The sequence below is a fragment of the Papaver somniferum genome, unplaced genomic scaffold (genome assembly GCF_003573695.1).
Source record: "Papaver somniferum cultivar HN1 unplaced genomic scaffold, ASM357369v1 unplaced-scaffold_114, whole genome shotgun sequence".
In the NCBI taxonomy this organism is placed as follows: domain Eukaryota; kingdom Viridiplantae; phylum Streptophyta; class Magnoliopsida; order Ranunculales; family Papaveraceae; genus Papaver; species Papaver somniferum.
Window position 1 is genome coordinate 3,250,903 of NW_020620381.1, and position 20,405 is coordinate 3,271,307.

The window sequence follows — 20,405 nt, forward strand, 5'->3', positions numbered from 1 at the left end:
ATTGCATGTGATTGTTCATTGAGCTAATATGTTACTGCTTGGTGTATCTGAGTGTATCCTTTATTGGTAAGAATAACCTTAGTAACACAAATGTGTCTGGGTGCATCTTGTGTTATTACTTGATGTATCCATTTACATCTTGTGTTATTGCGTGTGTTTGTGTGTTTGAAATACTTATTTGTGCATACTTATGGTATCCTTGTATGTATTACTTGTGATTCATAGTTTATCTAATAACTTTTTGAACATTTAACTCATAACATGCAAAATAATTTGTTAGTGGAGGTGGGTTTATTGAATATGCAGTGGCGGCGATAAACTTTACAGTTAAAAGATCACCTGAAGTATATGCTGCTGAAGGTGCAGGCTTACCTGTAGCAGGCCTTACTGCATTCAAATTAGACTCCTGCTAGCTTTCTATGATTGAGCTGGTGTTCAGTTTTTTGAATGGCACTGCGAAGTTGAATTGTTTGTGGTGCCAGCAATTGATAATGCACCACAGCAGCTCCAAGCGGTGGTTAACTGTGGTGCTGATTATGCTCCGCAACCCATACTGAGTACCATTGGTGAATTTTCTCCACATCCTGCACTTCATAGCATTAGAAGAGGTGCATGAACTTTGTTTGCTGTAATGTAGCACAGTCAAGCATATGATACGGCGTACGAGTTACTCTGCCCCTTGTTCTTCGTACATTTGCAGAGTTCACACCTAAAGTTATTTTACATATTGTATAGACTCCTGTTAAATAAACCAAAATTTAATTTGCCAGAAAGTTAGTATGAACATAAATGGAAACTCGGTAGTAATAAACGACATGATTGGAATTTCCAGAACAGGGATAACCACGGCAACTCGGTGTTATCCACTTGTCCATTTTCTTCAGCAGATATGAATATCGAGTGGTAGGCTATTTATAGATATGAAGTTCAACTAGCATAGGCTTCTCCAACCATTGAGAACTCGATGACTTAGCAACGAATAGGAGTAAGTACCGAGAATTGGAGTTGATTCCTTTTTTCTTTGGAAATGAAACTCACATGCATTTCTCTAAGAATATGTCCCCTAAAGCATGATGAATATTACAGATGACATGTAAATACCGATAAGTTTTGACCACATTGGGCCGAGCAGATTGTTGGAAATGATCCACTAACAGCATGCGCGACAATAATCTGACATTAAGGATTTCCGTGGGACTCGATTCCATTTGTGCTGGTTTATCAACATATTGAAGATTTTTGGCAAACAGGTCTAAATTTCCAGCCATCATACTGATTGCCACAAGATGAAACGAAATTCTCCACCCAGCAATACACACGAGGAATCCTTAAATTTGGTTGAGAAACTTAAGAATAAAGTAGTCTAACCTAACGGTACCTTATCAGTAGCAATGTATGTTCGGTTCTCCTTGCTTTTTCCAGCAATACGCACCGTAAGAGGGTATGCCGGACGACACTCTGAAACTGCGCTTCAAGTATTCGTGAAAAGGCCTAACAGATGAAAAGAAGTTTCGCTGATTGCATCGGTGGTCAAGATGTGTTTAGGCCGTTGCTGAGCATAGGCCAACTAGGCAACAGCCTAGGGCTCCCAAATTTCGGCCCCCAAAATCCTATTCGTTATGTATAAGAGATGGTTACACCATATGTATCTTTTTTTTTCTTTTAGTTTCCCGTCAAGTATTTGAATTTCCCATCAAATCCACTTTATTTTTTTTAATTTATAAGTTCTATGGTTTTCTCTATTTCCTGGTTCAAAATGAAGAAGCAAATTTACCTAATGAAATCAAAGTAAAATTTTCATTTGCCATTTAGTTTTCTTTTTTAAAATAAATAAATCTCGATTCCATTTCCAAACTTTTAAATGAGCAATAGAATGTACGTAGTTTTTGTGTATAAATATATTGCAAGTCGGGCAATGGGCAATAACTCATTTTAACAACACCTATATCAAGCTTAAAAGTTATCTAAGGATTCATATGGATTCCCAGGAATAATGTATATGTGAAATTGAAATTTTCAATAGTTTTTTTTACCTGCCCAAACAAGAAAAGCAAAATAATTAAGTGTCGAATTTCTTAAAAATATATGGAAGATTGAAACCCCAATGTGTGTACATCATACATTGTTGACAACTCAAATTACAGTTGGCTTACCCAACAATTCCAATTACAGTTGGCTTATCCGAACAAGGTTATACAAAGTTAATAGTAGATTTTGATAGTATAATCCATAATTTCTCTCGAAAAAAGCAGGAGTACTTATCTTTGAAGATGTAAGGTATCTTTTATTTTTTGGTTTTTCTAAAAAAAAAAGATTTGGCCAATTTTATCATTTGATTGTCTATAAAATCTTTTGTATGAACTCAAAAGAAAAGTAAAATATTTTTTCCTTCGTTTCTTCTAACTTCGCCCAGATCCCTAAATTAATTTACTACGGCCCTGCTTGGGAATTATGTTTGGTCGGAATGAAGTCCTAGGCTGCGCATATAAATACATCAACAAAGACAAGATGAAGGTGATTACTCTTCCAAGTTTTCTTTGGCTGCTGGTGACGGACAGTGACAAGGGAAAGAGGCGAGAAAGTTGTGATAGCTGTAAAATTCATTTGGAGTTGAAAAAAAGAGAAGGCGACGGTTTAATTTTTTTTTTTTCTCTTGTGATTATTTTTGGATGGTTTTAAGAAACCCATAATTATGTCTTTCTAGGTTTTCGTAACTAGGGTTTCATGGTTGAAACCACATGGAGTCGTAGGTTAATTGAATTGATCCATATTTAAAAAGACCTTTATGATTTGAATTAATTAATTAATTCCATGATTGTATTTATTTGATTTAATAAGGAAATTGGTTGTTGCTTCACCAATTATGTATGATACAGTGACTTTTGTGCATAATTGATAGAATCATAAATATATTTTTCTCATTGTCTTGGGAGCTCATATTTAATTTCGTATTATGTTCTCGCTAATGCAATTTGATGGTGCATTATTGGGTTAAGCATTTTGATGTGCTATACTTAGGTATACTAGTGATAGTTGCGACTCTAATACACATAATATGATTTTTTTTTAAGCATAATACATATAATAGGTGATGTCGATAAAACAGATAATAAATAAATATTCATGAATTATGTTTCATTACAGTAATTGAATAGAATTAGTTGTAGATACTGGCTACCGATTTTCCATTGGATTCATTCTATCAGTTTAGTTAATTTTCTTTGTTTTTGTACTTTCAAAAATTAGAAATTCATATCTTGATTGGTTAGTCGATTAGGAATATTGGTTATGGTATTTTCCACCGCTCTCTGTGGGTTCGACCCATACTTTCCGTTGTCGACATTATACACGCCGTGCAGTTGCGGTTATGTATATGTATAAGTTTTCAACCCTATCAGATATCTTGAGACTATCTCATGTTTTGAAATGAATTATTTTAATTGTTATATAGTGTAGGGAAACGGTGGTTTCCTAGTTTAGGTTAAATTCTTAGTTTGAGTTAATTACCATATTAAGATGGAATACCTAAATTGAGCATGGTTTCATAGTATGAGTCGGTTTCCTAATCCAAGGAGGCCAAGACTTGAGAACCAAGTTTGTGAATCCTATATAAGGAGGTCTAGGCTAAGTGTTTTAGTCATGGAATCCTCAATGTAAATCTCGTAGAGATTTGAGGGATTCATCCCACCTATTGAGATGGTTATGTGTGATACCTAATGGTGGAAGGATGACGTGATTTGTAGATAGTGGTAAAAGTGGTTCGATTCTCAGACTTGAGAAGGATAAAATATAGACTTAAATTCTAAAACTAAAATAAAAAACAAACTAAAAATTATCACAAACTCAACCAAAGATGATATCAATATTAAAAGAACACTGAGGCTAAGATTCCACTATTTTCCAAGTTCAAAGTGATTTAATCCCAATATTTATATTTATGCAATTTTCTCGTTCAATTTGATTCTAACTATTGCAACAAGTAGATTCTCAAAATAACAAGTGTAAATCCGAAGCATAGAACATCAAAAACCTAGGTCCAAGTATGCTCTATCAAAAGAAATAACAATTGCTTAACAAGGATCATTCAAACAATTTTCAACCAAGGCAAATAATCATAAAATAATTGCAAATAAATAAATAAAATAGAATATACCACTTCTTGTTGGAAAAATAGCTTCCTCTATCGCCTCAGCAATGGGATTTAGCTCCTCATATTAATCACTTGCTCAAAATATTTGTTTATGGTTCAAAAGTTTATTAAAAGATGAAAAACTATAACACTGATTTTTTGCAACGATGTAATGGCGTTGCAAAACAAAGGACTGACTGTTACAAAGAAGTCACTGTAGCAACGTTACAAATTTGAGACGCTGTTCTTATTTGCAATGTTTGTTCTTCAACAGCAGTAGCAGAAACACGGGTTTTCCTGCAACTTGATCAATTCAGCTCTGTAGTGCTACAAACTCCTCTGCGACTGCTCCAATAACTTCGTAACCTTCCCTGGAACTCGAACACACCTTTTATACTGCTCAGAAACCTAAAAATAGCGATTAATTCTCTCTTTTTATTTTCGTGCAAGCCACGGCAATAATCTTCTCTGCCAACTTCCTTACGCGTTTCTAAGACTTCCAAATCATCCGAAACTCTTCCTTAGATAGAATCTCACCTTAGGAAACAATATCACGCCTTTAGTCTCCCTGAAATTCCTAAAATAATTCCATACAGTTTCCGTATACAACTCAACCTCTGTTTCCTTTTTCCGGATTATCCAGCCCAATTTGATCGATTCCAGCGCACATACCAAGCCTGTTATGCTCAATCACGTCCATCCCAACAAATTTCAGCGATTGAATCTCTCTAAAACACCTTCGAAATCCAACCCAAAGTTTGGTTCTTTACTGGATATTTTTCCCGTCAAAATTTCATTCGAATTTGAGAAGAAAATGACCTCCCCATATCATGTGCTGGTCTCCCTTTAGCAGATGCCTGGAATGGGTCACCCCGTAGTAATTAGGTTACCCCTTATCCAAAGTGAGAGTCCGTATAATAATTTTCTCCCACGAGCGCAAAAAACATTTTTTTAGCCAATTTCGCCGCAAAAGGTTATTTCTCTAAAAATACCTACAGGGACATAAAAAACCATAATAAATATAAAATCGAGCACTAATAATATATACAATTGAGATTATATAAGACACAAAAATGTGCCTATCAAATACCCCCAAACTTATTATTTGCTAGTCCTCGAGCAAATCAAATAGAAAATAAAATCTTAACTCACTGTCGCAGGCATCGTCGATTGCATTTAGCATATGCAATAAGCCTTTAAACCCCTAGGTGGCCCTAGTGGCCGAGTTATAGTCTCGGGAGGGCTTACAAGAGATATACCCACAAAACCTGTACTCCAGACCTTAGTTATTTACACAGAACCTTGGAAGGCACTAAAGAATCTCATTGGTTGACATACTTATTGACTACAGAGGGAAGTACCCTGATGCAAAATTCCAATTGTTGTACACGAGTTTGCACTCAAGCCTACTAAAATTCATATAAAGTGACAGAGCTCTACTCAGATAGTCGCACTATGGACATCAATATCCGGAGTCAAAACTAATCAGATGGATAGATCAAGAAGATGGATATAGAGAAAAACATAGATGGTTTTGATGTTTACTAAGTGAACGACATTTCCCATATCTGTCTGAAGGCCTCCGCCAAAATGAATCTATCCTAATGGATTGAGGTACTAGTCTGACTAATATCAACACACTGGCATATACAAGGGAACCAGTGGTCGATAACCTAACTTTAGGTCAACACACCTGGCATATACAAGGGTACCAGTGGTCGACTTTATTGAATTTATTCCTTTTGGTCAAATGGTCTGGTCTCAATTTCTTCCCTTTTTTTTCATCTTTTTTTTTTTCATGGTATCTCAATCACTCTAATTCACCCTAACATTGGTAACAACTTGAATCGTGAGCCCCACCCTATCACTTAGACAAACATAGTTTAAAAACAAAACAACATCAAAAAGAAGTGAAAAAGACTCAACGAGATATGGTGAAACTATCATGTTATTCCTAACAACTGAGCTATGTGCTTTTATGAATAGACTCTTTAGATGTTTCCATCTAATCAGATTGGTTCCTCAACTCCTACAACCAAAATGCTTCCATCCACTTAGATTGGTTAGTGCAATCCTTAATAAGCATAAATTTCTAGGCTCTGGAGTTTATTTATTGCAACTAAAAAGTTTATCCCATACCCACAAACTTAAATCTAACATTGTCCTCAATGTTATAAAGATAAAATTAAAAGCATGAACAAGGAGAAACTGTTACCATTTGAAGCAAAAGAGATAAGGAAAGATATTACCGTGTTGCATGAGATTGGGTTACCTCCCAAGAAGTGCTAAGTTTAAAGTCTTCAGCCAAAAATCAAGTTTCATAGAATGGCTAGTTACCTTTCAAATCATATATCAGTAGTCGAAATAACTGTGAGTCATCAAAACCAAATAAAACTGCCACTAATATGAAACAACTGCACATGATCATAAAAAATAACATAAGGAGCACAACCTCATTAAAAGTTTCTTGCAAGACAACTGGATTTATTTGGGGCGCCCATTTAGGCTTCATATGAGTGTCTTGAAAAACAGATTCATCAGAACAACGGGACTTTAATAGCTGGATTTCCTCCTGGACAGTATCAGGAGGATCGGGTTGAGGAGTCTGAATAGACTCAAGTGATACCTCATATGCAGTAGGCTCGAATCCCAAGTTAGGTACTTCTACTGGGGATAATTGACGATCACTACCCCCAAACTTAGAATTTTGGGTGTCTCTAAATAGACTAGTCACAATATTCCTAACTTCTAGACCATCAGGTTCCTGAAAAAGGTCAATTGCTTTCTCTGAATTATAATGGGGTGGTTCATCCTCTAAATTCTTTTGAGGTTTACTAGCTGTAGGACTTATATGTTTCATATCCTGTATGGTCAACCCTAGAGTTTCTTTATTGTCTTGAAGCACGATTTCTGGCCTGCTGTCCTGATCGGATGCTATAATCACATGCAAAGTCTTAGATGGCCCTAAGAATGCAGATTTAGGGTCCAACTTAGGAGGCTCTTCTAAACAAGGGATTAAGGTAGACTCAAAAGCTAATAATGGTTCGAACCTAGCTTTCCATTTATCAGTATCTAACATAGGAATAGAATCCAACATAGCATTCACTTGTTCAATGTCGCTATCTTCGTCGAAATCCATGGTAAAGTTGGCTAGACAACTCTCTAATGGATCTTCTGATGCGATATTTAGTAATGACTCCTGAATTAAGGTTCCTATCATGTTCATATCTTCAATGCACGTGTCATCTAGCTCAGAATGTAGCTTATTGACATTAAAAATATTTAACTCAATAGTCATATTACCAAAAGATAGATTCATAATACCATTTCAACAGTTTATGATCGCATTAGACGTAGCTAAAAATGGGCGACCTCAAATCACAGGTATCTGGTTCTCTGGGTGAGGGACAGGTTGGGTATCTAAGGCCACGAAATCCACAGGATAAATAAACTTGTCGACCTCAATAAGAATATCTTCTATCACACCACGAGGAATCTTGACAGCCTATCAGCTAATTGCAATGTTATCTTGGTAGGTTTCAATTCACCGAGCCCTAGCTTTAAGTACACATGGTATGGGAGTAAGTTCACACTGGCTCCTAAGTCAAGTAAAGCTTTGTGTACCCTGTGTTTTCCTATCGTACAAGCAATGGTAGGCGCACCTGGGTCTTTATATTTAGGAGTTGTGGGGTTCTGAATGATCGAACTTACATGACTAGCTAAAAAGGCTTTTTTAAGGACACTAAGCTTTCGCTTTCGCGTACACATATCCTTAAGAAACTTGGCGTAAGCTGGAAGTTGCCTAATTGCTTCTAGTAACCGAAGGTTTATGGTAACTTTCCTAAAAACCTCCATTATGTCGTTAAAGTTGGATTCGCTCTTTGTTGGTACTAATAGCTGTGGAAATGGGGCTCTAGGCATAAAATAGGGCCTCTCAGGAACCGAATTGACATCATCAGAAACTTTATCAGTCTCCTCGGCTATGGTTGGTCCTGAGGGGTGAACTACAGTATGCTCACTATCGGGCATGGTTACCTGATTGTCTACTACTCTACCACTCCTAAGGGTTCTAACAGCATTCAATTGATTCGATGGTTTTGCACCTACTTCATGAACTCCTCTAGGATTGAGATTAGTCTGACTAAGGAACCTTCCGTTATCTCTCTCACTTAAGGTCTTAGCTATTTGGCCGACTTGAAGCTCTAACTTAGCAAGAGTCTGAGCATTAGTTTGAAAGTTCCGCTTGGTTTCTTGTTGAAAACTAACTTGGCTCTTTTATAACATGTCCTGGCTCTGTGCTAACATATCCTGGCTCTTTCTTAATATACTAAGAGATTCCTCTAAGCTCGTTATTCTATTCTCTGAAGAGTTCTGAAACTGACTTGAAGAGTTCTTATCTGAACCAAAACCTGGGGGAGCATTAGAATTACTAAACTGACCTTGACTCTGGCCTTTAGACCACGAAAGTTTCGGATGGTTTCTCCAACCAAGATTATAGGTTTCTGAATGTGGGTCAAACTTCTGACGGTTATCGAATCTAGTGTTATTATAGAGAGCATTAGCTTGCTCTTCATTATTCTGGCCTTCCCAAAAAGGCTCTAATCTACCACTAGTGTGACCCACTTCTAAAGCGTCTAACCTTTTTGCTATAGCAGTAATTTGGCATCTGATTCAAAGTTTCCTTCTACCCTATTAATGTTTCCTCTACCTAGAAGAATTGTTTTCTGGGGTCCCCTATTACGTTCCATTGTTGGGTCTTTTCGGCGATTTCATGCAAATATTTCATCGCATCATCAACTGTTTGGTTTTCAAACCCACCTGTACAAATAAATTATATTATGGTTGTAGTGGGATAATCTAAACCCTCATAAAGGATCTGAACTAACCTAACCTTTTCTAAACCATGACGAGGACATTGGGCTAATAGATCATTGAACATTTCCAAATACCTATACAAGGATTCTCCCTCCTGTTGAGAAAATGTGCAGATTTGCGTCCTAATAGACGATGTTTTGTGCCTAGGGAAAAACTTGTTCAAAAAGGTAGATGTAAGTTTTTCATACGTTTCAATTTATCCGGAAGCCAAACTATATAGCCACGATTTGGATTTATCTTTCAAGGAAAAGGGGAATAATCTGAGTTTCAAAGCATCATCATCAAGGTTTCTAATTTTTAGTGTACTACAAATTTCCTCAAAGTCCCTGACATGGAAATAGGGGTTTTCATTTTCTTTCCCTAAAAATATTGGGAGCAACTGTAAGGTTCCAGGCTTAAGTTCATAATTTGCTTCAGTTTCAGATAACCTGATACACGAGGGACGAGTAGTCCTAGTAGGGTTCAACAAAGCTTTTAAAGTTGCCATTTATGGCACTATTGGAATATCAGGGATTTTCTCCTCAAACGGACGTTCAAAAACAGAATCTTCAAGAATCGGGCATTCTAAATTGAGGTAATCGAGACGCTTAGAACTATTAGGTTTCTCTTTAACAAATCTACCTAGGGCGTCTCTTTTACGTTCAGGCATGCAAAAGAATAAGGTGGGGAATTCTATGCAATCACAAAACAAGGCTGACTCAACCAAATCAAACCTATTGATTTCTAGCAAACAAAAAGCATGATGGTTCCACTTAGATTGTTTCTAGACCAACTTATATTCTTTCAAAAAGGAACTCGTTACAATCTGAGCAAACCCCTCTGGAATCAATCCGAGTCAAAGTAAGTTGAATCGAGGCGAGGGAGCTCAGTGGAGCTTTGATACCCAAGGCCTTACCGGTTACAAGGCAGCGCAGTCACGCATTCAACTCACAGAAACCTTTAAGAACTTCGAAGTATGCTCAAAAGAGTAACCGATATTTTTCGAACGACTTTCCTATTAAGCTCGTTACAGTATAGGTCCCGTTCTAGTCAAAATTTTAGGCTTAGGTTTGCGTTTGGTTTCGTTTTCCTAAGGCGGGCAATAAGATAACGGTGATGAAATCCGAACCCTTATCTTGTATGGCCAGTTCTTGCCCTTTACTAGGAAATTAAAGCAGCCGTTTTCAAGTCCTCAGCATATATGCAAACCCGCTGACAGGGTATTCAGTAAACCCATTTACAAGGAATACAGTAAACCGCTGACAGGGGATTCATGTGTGTTTCGAAAAACTTACCTCCCGTACCAGACGGGCGAAGAACCGCTCAAGTCGACTCGGGCCACGAATCCTCTGTCATGTACGAACCTGAGGGGCTGAGGTGATATCGTAATCACCGTCTTTCCCTGCACTCAATTTGTATTTAAACTAACCCTTCCTTAGGGTTTAAAAATAATAATATCCAAGTGTCCAAAAAGAAAATAAAAAGTTACAAAAATAACAAACCTTAATACGGTTCTCTTTTTTTTTTCTTTTTTTTAATAATAAAGAAAAATAACTAAAAAGAAATTGTCTTTTTTTCCGTTCTTTTAGCTTTAATCTTTCGCTCCAAGTCTTTATGCTTTAAGATCCAATATTTACGAAATCACCAAACTCCTTGGCTCAATTCTCTTTATGATCCAAAACCTGTAGACAAAAGATAAATACCCAAAAACGTAAAAAAGCACAAAAATAATAAAAACCTAAAAAATAAAAGAAAAATAAGTCTAAAACCCTAAAAGCAAATCCGCGTCGGCGGCGCCAAAAATTGATGTGATTTGTAGATAGTGGTAAAAGTGGTTCGATTCTCAGACTTGCGAAGGATAAAATATAGACTTAAATTCTAAAACTAAAATAAAAAACAAACTAAAAATTGTCACAAACTCAACCAAAGATGATATCAATATTAAAAGAACACTGAGGCTAAGATTCCACTATTTTCCAAGTTCAAAGTGATTTAATCCCAATATTTATATTTATGCAATTTTCTCGTTCAATTTGATTCTAACTATTGCTACAAGTAGATTCTCAAAATAACAAGTGTAAATCTGAAGCATAGAACATCAAAAACCTAGGTCCAAGTATGCTCTATCAAAAGAAATAACAATTGCTTAACAAGGATCATTCAAACAATTTTCAACCAAGGCAAATAATCATAATATAATTGCAAATAAATAAATAAATAAATACCACTTCTTGTTGGAAAAATAGCTTCCACTATCGCCTCAGCAATGGGGTTTAGCTCCTCATATTAATCACTTGCTCAAAATATTTGTTTATGGTTCAAAAGTTGATTTTTTGCAACGATGTAATGGCGTTGCAAAACAAAGGACTGACTGTTACAAAGAAGTCACTGTAGAAGCGTTACAAATTTGAGACGTTGTTCTTATTTGCAACGTTTGTTCTTCAGCAGCAGCAGCAACACGGGTTTTCCTGCAACTTGATCAATTCAGCTCTGTAGTGCTACAAACTCCTCTGCGACTTCTCCAATAACTTCGTAACCTTCCCTGGAACTCGAACACACCTTTTATACTGCTCAGAAACCTAAAAATAGCGATTAATTCTCTCTTTTTCTTTTCGTGCAAGCCACAACAATAATCTTCTCTTCCAACTTCCTTACGCGTTTCTAAGACTTCCAAATCATCCAGAACTCTTCCTTGGATATAATCTCACCTTAGGAAACAATATCACGCCTTTAGTCTCCCTGAAATTCCTAAAATAATTCCATACATTTTCCGTATACAACTCAACCTCTGTTTCCTTTTTCCGGATTATCAAGCCCAATTTGATCGATTCCAGCGCACATACCAAGGCTGTTATGCTCAATCACGTTGATGTAGTTTTAAAGTGGTAGTAAAGTTCGTTCAACTCGGATTATGTAGACTCGATTTTAGACTCAAATTAAAATAGAAACCTTAAAAAGAAATTGTATTCAAGTTTATAAAAAGCACTGAGACTTTGGATTCCACCAATCTCCAATTTTTATGTGATTTAATCTAGTCAATATTTATGCAACTCTTTACGTTTAAAGTGATTCTAATATTTTCTCCTAGACAAGTAGATTCTTAAAACAATAGTTGTAAATCGAAAGCATGGACCATCAAAAGATTTAACCTAAGCATGACCCATCAATTGAGAACACAACCACTTAATCAGAATCATATATTCGATTTCAGTTCAGTGCAAATAATCATAAAAGAATTATGAAAATTAAATTAAATAGAATTTACCACATAATAATTGGAAAAATGGCTTCCTCCGTCGCCTCAGCAATGGGGTTTAGCTCCTCATATTAATCACTTGCTCAAAATATTTGTTTATGGTTCAAAAGTTGATTAAAAGATGAAAAACTATAACTCTGAATGTTTGCAACGATGTATTGGAGTCACAAAACGAATGACTGACTGTTACAAAGAAGTTATTGTAGCAGAGTTACAAATTTGAGACACTGTTCTTATTTGCAACGGATGTTCTTCAGCAGCAGCAGCAGAAATAGGGGTTTCCTGCAACTTGATCAATTCGCCTCTGTAGTGTTACAAACTCCTCTGCGACTGCTCCAATAACTTCGTTTCCTTCCCTGGGACTTAAACGCACCATTTATGCTACTCAGAAACCTAAAAATAGCGATTAATTCTCTCTTTTTCTTTTCATGCAAGCCACGGAAATAATCTCTTCTGCCGACTTCCTTAATCGTTTTTGAGACTTCAAAACCATCCTAAACTCTTCCTAAGATAGAATACTACCTTAGGAAACAATATCACGCGTTTAGTCTCCCTGGAATTCCTAAAATAATTCCACAAAGTTTCCGTGCAAAACTCAAACTCTGTTTCCTTTTTCCGGCTTATCCATCCCAATTCGATTGATTCCAGCGCACATACCAGGCCTTTTTAGTTGAATCACGTCCAGCCCAGCAAATTTCAGTCATTGAATCTCACTAAAACATCTTTGAAATCCAATCGAAAGTTTGGTTCTTCGCTGATTATTTCTTCCCGCCTTTTTCTGAATTTAAACGAAGAAGATGACCTCCCCCTATCCTGTGCTGGTATCCCTTTAGCAGCTGCCTGGAAATGAATACCCCTGAGTAATTGGTCACCCCTTATCCATTTGAGGGGTCCGAATAGCAAGTGTCCTCCGGGGTGCCCCGCGCAACTTTTCGAGCCGATTTTTCCAAAAATGTTTGTTGGCCAAAAATACCTACACACACATAAAACACCATAATAAGTACAAAAATGAGGATTATCAATGTATAGAATCGAGACAAATTATACACAAAAATGTATCTATCACACGTCCAACCCAACAAATTTCAGCGATTGAATCTCTCTAAAACACCTTCGAAATCCAACCCAAAGTTTGGTTCTTTACTAGATATTTTTCCCGCCAAAATTTCATTCGAATTTGAGAAGAAAGTGACCTCCCCCTATCCTGTGATGGTCTCCCTTTAGAAGATGTCTGGAATTGGTCACCCCTTAGTAATTAGGTTACCCCTTATACAAAGTGAGAGTCCGTATAGTAATTTTCTCCCACGAGCGCACAAACCACTTTTTTAGCCAATTTCGCCGCAAAAGCTTATTTCTCTAAAAATTCCTACAAGGACATAAAAAGCCATAATAAATATAAAATCGAGAACTAATAATATATACAATTGAGATTGTATAAGACACAAAAATGTGCCTATCAAAGGAGTACATCATTATGGTGCTTATGGGATACTTATCGATGTTGGAAGATATGTCGTTATGGAGTATACATATGAAGATGTTGGTAAGACATCTTGTTGAGGAGAAGATCATCTTGGTGGTGCTGGATTAGATTATTGGTGTTGAGCTAAAGGCGTCCATGGTAATCTATGTCAGGGTGTGCAGAGAAGATCATCTCATTGTTGTAGATAATGTGGTAAACGTTATCTCGTATGGGTGAAGATGCTACTTTGGATCTTATAGGGTGCTTGTGAGAGTTCTTGTGTTCGGACACGTTGTGGTGAGTCGATGGATTGATATATTCAGTCAGTTTTGTAATTCTCAGTGGTAATTCTATAATGAATAAAGAGGTCGTAGCCGTTTGGTGGATCTAGACAATATTCACACATTGTGTATATTGTTGAACCACGTTAAATCCGTGAGTACTTTACTTATTGTTTCTTTGTTTATGTCTTGCATCTGTGTGGTTCTCTTTCTGTTCTTCTTATCCTAGATCGTAGTGAGGTTCATCGAGCAATCCGAGAGATCAAGTACTTCTTGTTAGCTAATTTTTTTCCGAAGTATTAGCATGTAGATGGCACTTAACCCCAACAATTGGTATCAGAGAGATATAATTGTCCCAACAATTGGTATCAGAGCTTTAGGTTAGATACCAATAGCCCCAACAATTGGTATCAGAGCTTTAGGCTGGATAGAAGGTTTGAAGATAGAAGTTTTTTGGGTTTTCTGGATCAGCAAAAAATTTTGAAGACAAAGGATTTGGTTTCATCAAGTATGTGAGGATTTGATGTTACAGATTCCGAAGACACAGAGTTTGATGTTATCAAGAAAGTGTAAGATTTGATTACATCAGTTTTGGGAAAAAGCAAAGTAAAGCGTACTTCTAAAGGAATGAGAATATATTAGGTGATTTGCATTCGATATGGTCAAGATATATGGTCTTGATGTTTTGGTGCTCTATACTGGAGATTTGGAATTGATTCTTATTGGAGCATAAACCATATGCATGGATTCAAGTAAGTTTATTTATTCTCTATACTTCGTACCATATTCTTGTGAACCGTTTGAAAGACGTGCATGGATTGGTTTTCAATTAATCAGTGTTTGCTTGGCAAGACACAAGAAGGAAAGAGTATCGTAGTTGGAATACAAATATTGTTTTGTATGTTTGTGGAAGTAAAGATGGAATATAAACATGTCAAAGTCTCATTATTGTTCCATATCAAGGGAAACAATAATTTGGTTATCAATTGTCATCAGTTAGATTATGTTGATGCTTGTCTTTAACCTAAAGTTGAAGAATGTGAAGATGAATTCATACTCTTTCTTCCTTAGTTGTTTGTTACAATAAGGATTTGGGAAATCTTTTAGTAGGTTTCGTTTTGGAAGTATTGATCGTTGGCCAGGATTTGATATGTTCCAGAAGTGAAGAGTTTGATTCTCAGTCTTAGTATTTGAAGCATGTGGTTACAAATAAGTTGAAGGACAATGATCGTTGGATGAAGATGTGATATTGGTTGTGGTGGAGTTATGGTTTCTTATTATTGTATAAGAAGCAGCTTGTCGGCACGGTTTGTAGGGTTTGTTTGTCTGTGTTGAGTATAGCATTGTGTCGGGTAGAACAATGTTTTTTGGAGTTTTTCTCGTATTGTTTCCGATGGAGAAGCTAGATATTTTGTGATCTTTTTGATTCTTTCCGATGACGTTCAATCGAAGAGTTGTTTGTTTGTACACCATTTGAAGTCGATCGGAGCTGGTTGAAGTGCAAGACCTTTGTGAGAAACAGGTTGGTCTATTTGTGTTGCGGATACATTCTTATTTTGGTGAAGACCCGTTGTGAGGAATTAAAAAGGTATCGCTTGGACACTTCAAGAGTTTAAAGAATAAAGATACAATAATACAATGTGTATGGTGGTATGGATACGAGCTAGCGCATACTACTTGGAGAAAACACGGTGCATGAATTTGAGAGGGCTACAATTTCGGCTTGTTTTTCCGTCAACCTTTATTATCCATTCGCTATTTGATTTTCTGATTATCAGTGTGAGACTTTCTGTTGGAGAGATATACATTATAGCAATGGTTTTGGTGGTTTGCTCATATGTTACAGTTATTGAAATTGATTTCAATAGTGACAGAGCCTGTAGAGATAAAGGTAGAAATTTCTATTGAGAAATTTGGTTCAACAACGATAGAGTTTCCGTCAAGTTATTTTCTCTACATAGTTTGAGAAAATAAACACAACAACGTCTTAAATTTCTTGGAGCTTGAGGAAGTTACCAAAGGTTTCAGATAATGGCTGGGGTGTGATTGGGTCTTTGTGTAAAGGACGGATTATCAGATTTCGAACATTGGTGTATGTTTTGGAGCAAGATTGCTAAAAGGATATGCACAAGGAAGAATGTGTGACTTTATGTATTGTTACAACGGTAACAATGAATTCTTCGATGTTAGTCACAGTGATATCCAAGTCTTACTATGTTGTGGTTTGACTGTCGCGAAGTCGAAACTACATGCTTGCTAAGAAATTGATAAAAGACTATCTTGACAATTATGTTAAAGCCCATAAAAAGAACATTGTTGTCAAAGCCCGTTGAGGTTGCTGAAGTGGTGAAGATGATTGGTGTGTCAGCTGTTGAAGACTCTGTGAAGATGGACATATTTAGTATGGTATGTATGCATTAGTCGAAGATATGATGAGCTTTTTGAAGGAGTAAAACTCAATTGGGGAAATATGGTTGTAGAATCATGATCCAAACGGAGATAGGCTCGTAAAGCAAGATTCATAAGAGATGAACTCGAGATTGGTACGCAGTGGCAATGATCCATCGATTGGTTGTATTTGGTGCGCAGTTAGAGTTATGCTAAATATGCTTTGGTACATACAAGATGGTTAGTTTCTTGGAAGCTAACATGAAGGTTGGTTTATGACAAACTAACGCAAGGTTTCTCGTTAACTCACTTTGGATGACATGCTCATGAAAAAGAGCAAGTATGTGATCAGTTGTTTAAATAAGCAATTGACTCGGCTGGAGTTTAGAGACGAAGATGAAGACTATGGTTCTGCTAAGGTAATACTTAGGCAGATGCATGGAGGCTACTGTGGTAGTTTCATTTGATTATCGAGTAGTTGTGGATGTCAACCCTAACGGATGTGGTGCGTAACTTGGAGTTAGTGGCTTAGAGGAGTGAAATATTGACTCAGGTGGATCAAGGAAATCCAAGACAGAGCTTTGTTCGTAGTATGGAGCAAGTTCGGAGGTGGCGAAGGCTCAAGGGAGCATAATGACCGTAACTAAGTTCGATGGAATCATATGGATAATAATGTTATATGGTCTGATCGAGTTGGCATGCAATACACCTAGAATTATGCCAATCAATGTGGAGTTGTGAACATAAAGGAGTAAGGTGTTTCTCAAGATGTTGCATAACGGATGATCATATGATGTTGATTTGTTGAGATGGTCAGTTTTTCACCGTTGTGGAGATTTGTACAATCACCAGTAAGTTGGATTGTTAAGTCTAAGTTGGTGACGTTCAAGTTTGGTTTGCTCTCTTCTGGTGGAGGTTCTATGGAACAATTTGAATGAATTAAATTTTGGTTTTATTCCTATTGAGGATATGTAGGCAACCAGTGATGGTGCAATCGATGTTCAGAAGATGGAGGGATAACAAGTTGATCGTCTCATGCATGAATGCATGATCCGAGGTGGAGAATTGTAGGGAAACAGTGGTTTCCTAGTTTAGGTTAAATTCTTAGTTTGAGTTAATTACCATATTAAGATGGGATACCTAAATTGACCATGGTTTCCTAGTATGAGTCGGTTTCCTAATCCAAGGAGGACAAGACTTGGGAACCAAGTTTGTGACTCCTATATAAGGAGGTCTAGAATAAGTGTTTTAGTCATGGAATCCTCAATGTAAATCTCATACAGATGTGAGGGATTCATCCCACCTATTGAGGTGGTTATGTGAGATACCTAATGGTGGAAGGAGTACATCACTATGGTGCTTATGGGATACTTATCGATGTTGGAAGATATGTCGTTATGGAGTATACATATGGATATGTTGGTAAAACATCTTGTTGAGGAGAAGATCATCTTGGTGGTGCTGGATTAGATTATTGGTGTTGAGCTAAAGGCGTCCATGGTAATCTATGTCAGGGTGTGCAAAGAAGATCATATCGTTGTGGTAGATAATGTGGTAAACGTTATCTCGTATGGGTGAAGACGCTACTTTGGATCTTATAGGGTTTAGTATAGCAAGTTTTTTGTCAAATTTTGTTGATCAAAACTATATCCTGATTTATAGTTTACTAATTAAGGTTAGTCTCGGAGTTGGATTAAAGAACATTAGTTGAGTATAAGAAATCACAGAATACCCTTGAAGAATGAAACTTCAAGACACCGAAGATATCAACGAGGAATTCATCAACAAAGGAATATAGATATTGATTACTTTTGGAACTCTTGTTTATTATACCTTTTGAATCCATCGATATGAAATGCTCACTCTTTGGAACAATTTCTATGACGGTAAATATACTTTTGTATATACACCCGGGAGTTTTGAACCTAAGACCTTAGTGAGAATGACCTTTGATCTTGAAAAGGTCCTCATTTTGTAGTGAATGAAAATATGAATTCAACGAGCCAAAAATCACTCAGGTCCAAGTTATAAAGAAGAAGTTATGAGTGGCATGTGTGGCTAAAAGAAGTTCATAAATAACTAACTACACGATCTTTTAATGACAATTTTCAAAATGAGACGTAAAAAAGTGATTTTAAGCCATTTGAGATAAGTTTTTGATGCTCCTTTTATAGACAAGACGACTATTCTTCCATACAAAATATATTCCACACTTGGGTAGTGTTTAAAGTGTTTGATATTTTCTTATTCCTTCCTAATTTAAATTGTAATTTATCATATTTTGTATTAGACAATTACTAGAAATTATTTATTTAATTTTCTATGTACAGTTGTGTAACTTAGAAGGACTCCTAAAATAAGGAGAAAGACTTGAGAAAGGAAATAGCTCATCACGAACTTTATTAGAATTCAAGTTATCTAGCCTGGACCATTCACTTTAAATAAAGAATTCATGTAAGCTATAGAAACCATCCTTGAAAAATTTGTTTACGTTGCATAAGGTAGTTTTCCACTACCTTTATTCTCCGGGAACAAGAGTGAGACGTTGAAGATTCTAGTTAGGAACTGTAAAGCAAAAGTTGGGTGTCAATTACCATCATACCTGGTGCGTAGCACGAGTTAAATAATAGTATATATATAGTTGTATCTCAATACGTAATTGCGGGGTGATATTTTTTTTTTTTTTTCTTGGTTATTCTTTTTTTCGGTTTAAACAATTTTGTCAAAGAATAAAAAAGAAAAAATTACGAAATACTAGGTATTCACTTTAAATAAGAAAAATAATTCAACCTGCCTATATAATGTGGACGAAGGAAATATAATAATTTTCTGGGTATTCCAAGTCACATCTAGAAATATTTAATCAATGAGATGAGGCAAGAGTTGTATTATAGTATGTACAAGGTAACCGAGGTCATCATATAGAGAAGAACCGAGGCAACCCTATATTCAAGCATGCGTGCACAACTAGCCGAGGAGCAGAGAAGGTCCGAGGCAACTGTATCGTGAAGTGAAGACCAAGTTAAGTGACCGTGCAGCCAAGGCACGTGAAGTGAAGGCCAAGTTAAATAAATTACCTAGAATAACTACCTTCCTAGTTTAGTTTAATCTAACTCTATAAATTAGAGTTCTCCATGTAATTGTTAATTATCCCAGAATCATCTAATTATCAAAAGATCAATAATATTCATCCTAAGGAATTTCGTCCGTGGATGTAGGTCGAGATGACCGAACCACGTTAAACATCGTCTTCTATTATTATTTTGGTATGTGGATTCATTGCTTCTTTATCGTTCGTTAATCATTGATTTATCTTATTGTTTTCTATCATGATTAATGATATCCATCTTAGTTTTGATCTACATATCAAAATTTAAGATGATATCAGAGCCATGTGCTCTCGATCCTTATTGCTTCCGCTTTCAAAGTTTTTCAATCACTGTTTTCCATATGTTTAACCTGGTTTCATCAATATGCTCTTTTTAATCTTCAAGAATAATCTCTTTCTCTATTGATGAATTTTAGCTCAGTTTATTAGAGTTCTCATCATACGACTCTTTCCAAACATATTGTTCTAGTGAATGATATTTTTGTCTGTTTTATCCACGTCCAAAACATGTTTTTTTTTCATCAAAGATTGTCTTATTGTATCTCAAGTCAATTGTTTCTGTCGTTGTACTCGATCACAAGATATTTTTGTTTCTTTTGATGTTCTTACACTATGAGGACTTCGGCATTCTCGGGTTCACATGAACTCGTGATATTTTTTTGTTTCCAAAAGATAATTATCTTTCCAAAATTAGCTTTCATTCCATAAAACTATATGGCACGTCTATATATGTTTCTCAATTTAGACGATTCCTATACAAGTCGTGGTTATGTCTTGTTATTTGTTGATCACCAAACGCATTAAATCCGATTTTCCAGTTGTCTATCATCTAAAGCTATTCCATGGTAAACTGTCCCATGTGTTCACATCTCCATTCAGTTTTTCTTTGTAATTGGGTTGTTCTCACCGATGTTTGTTTTTTTATC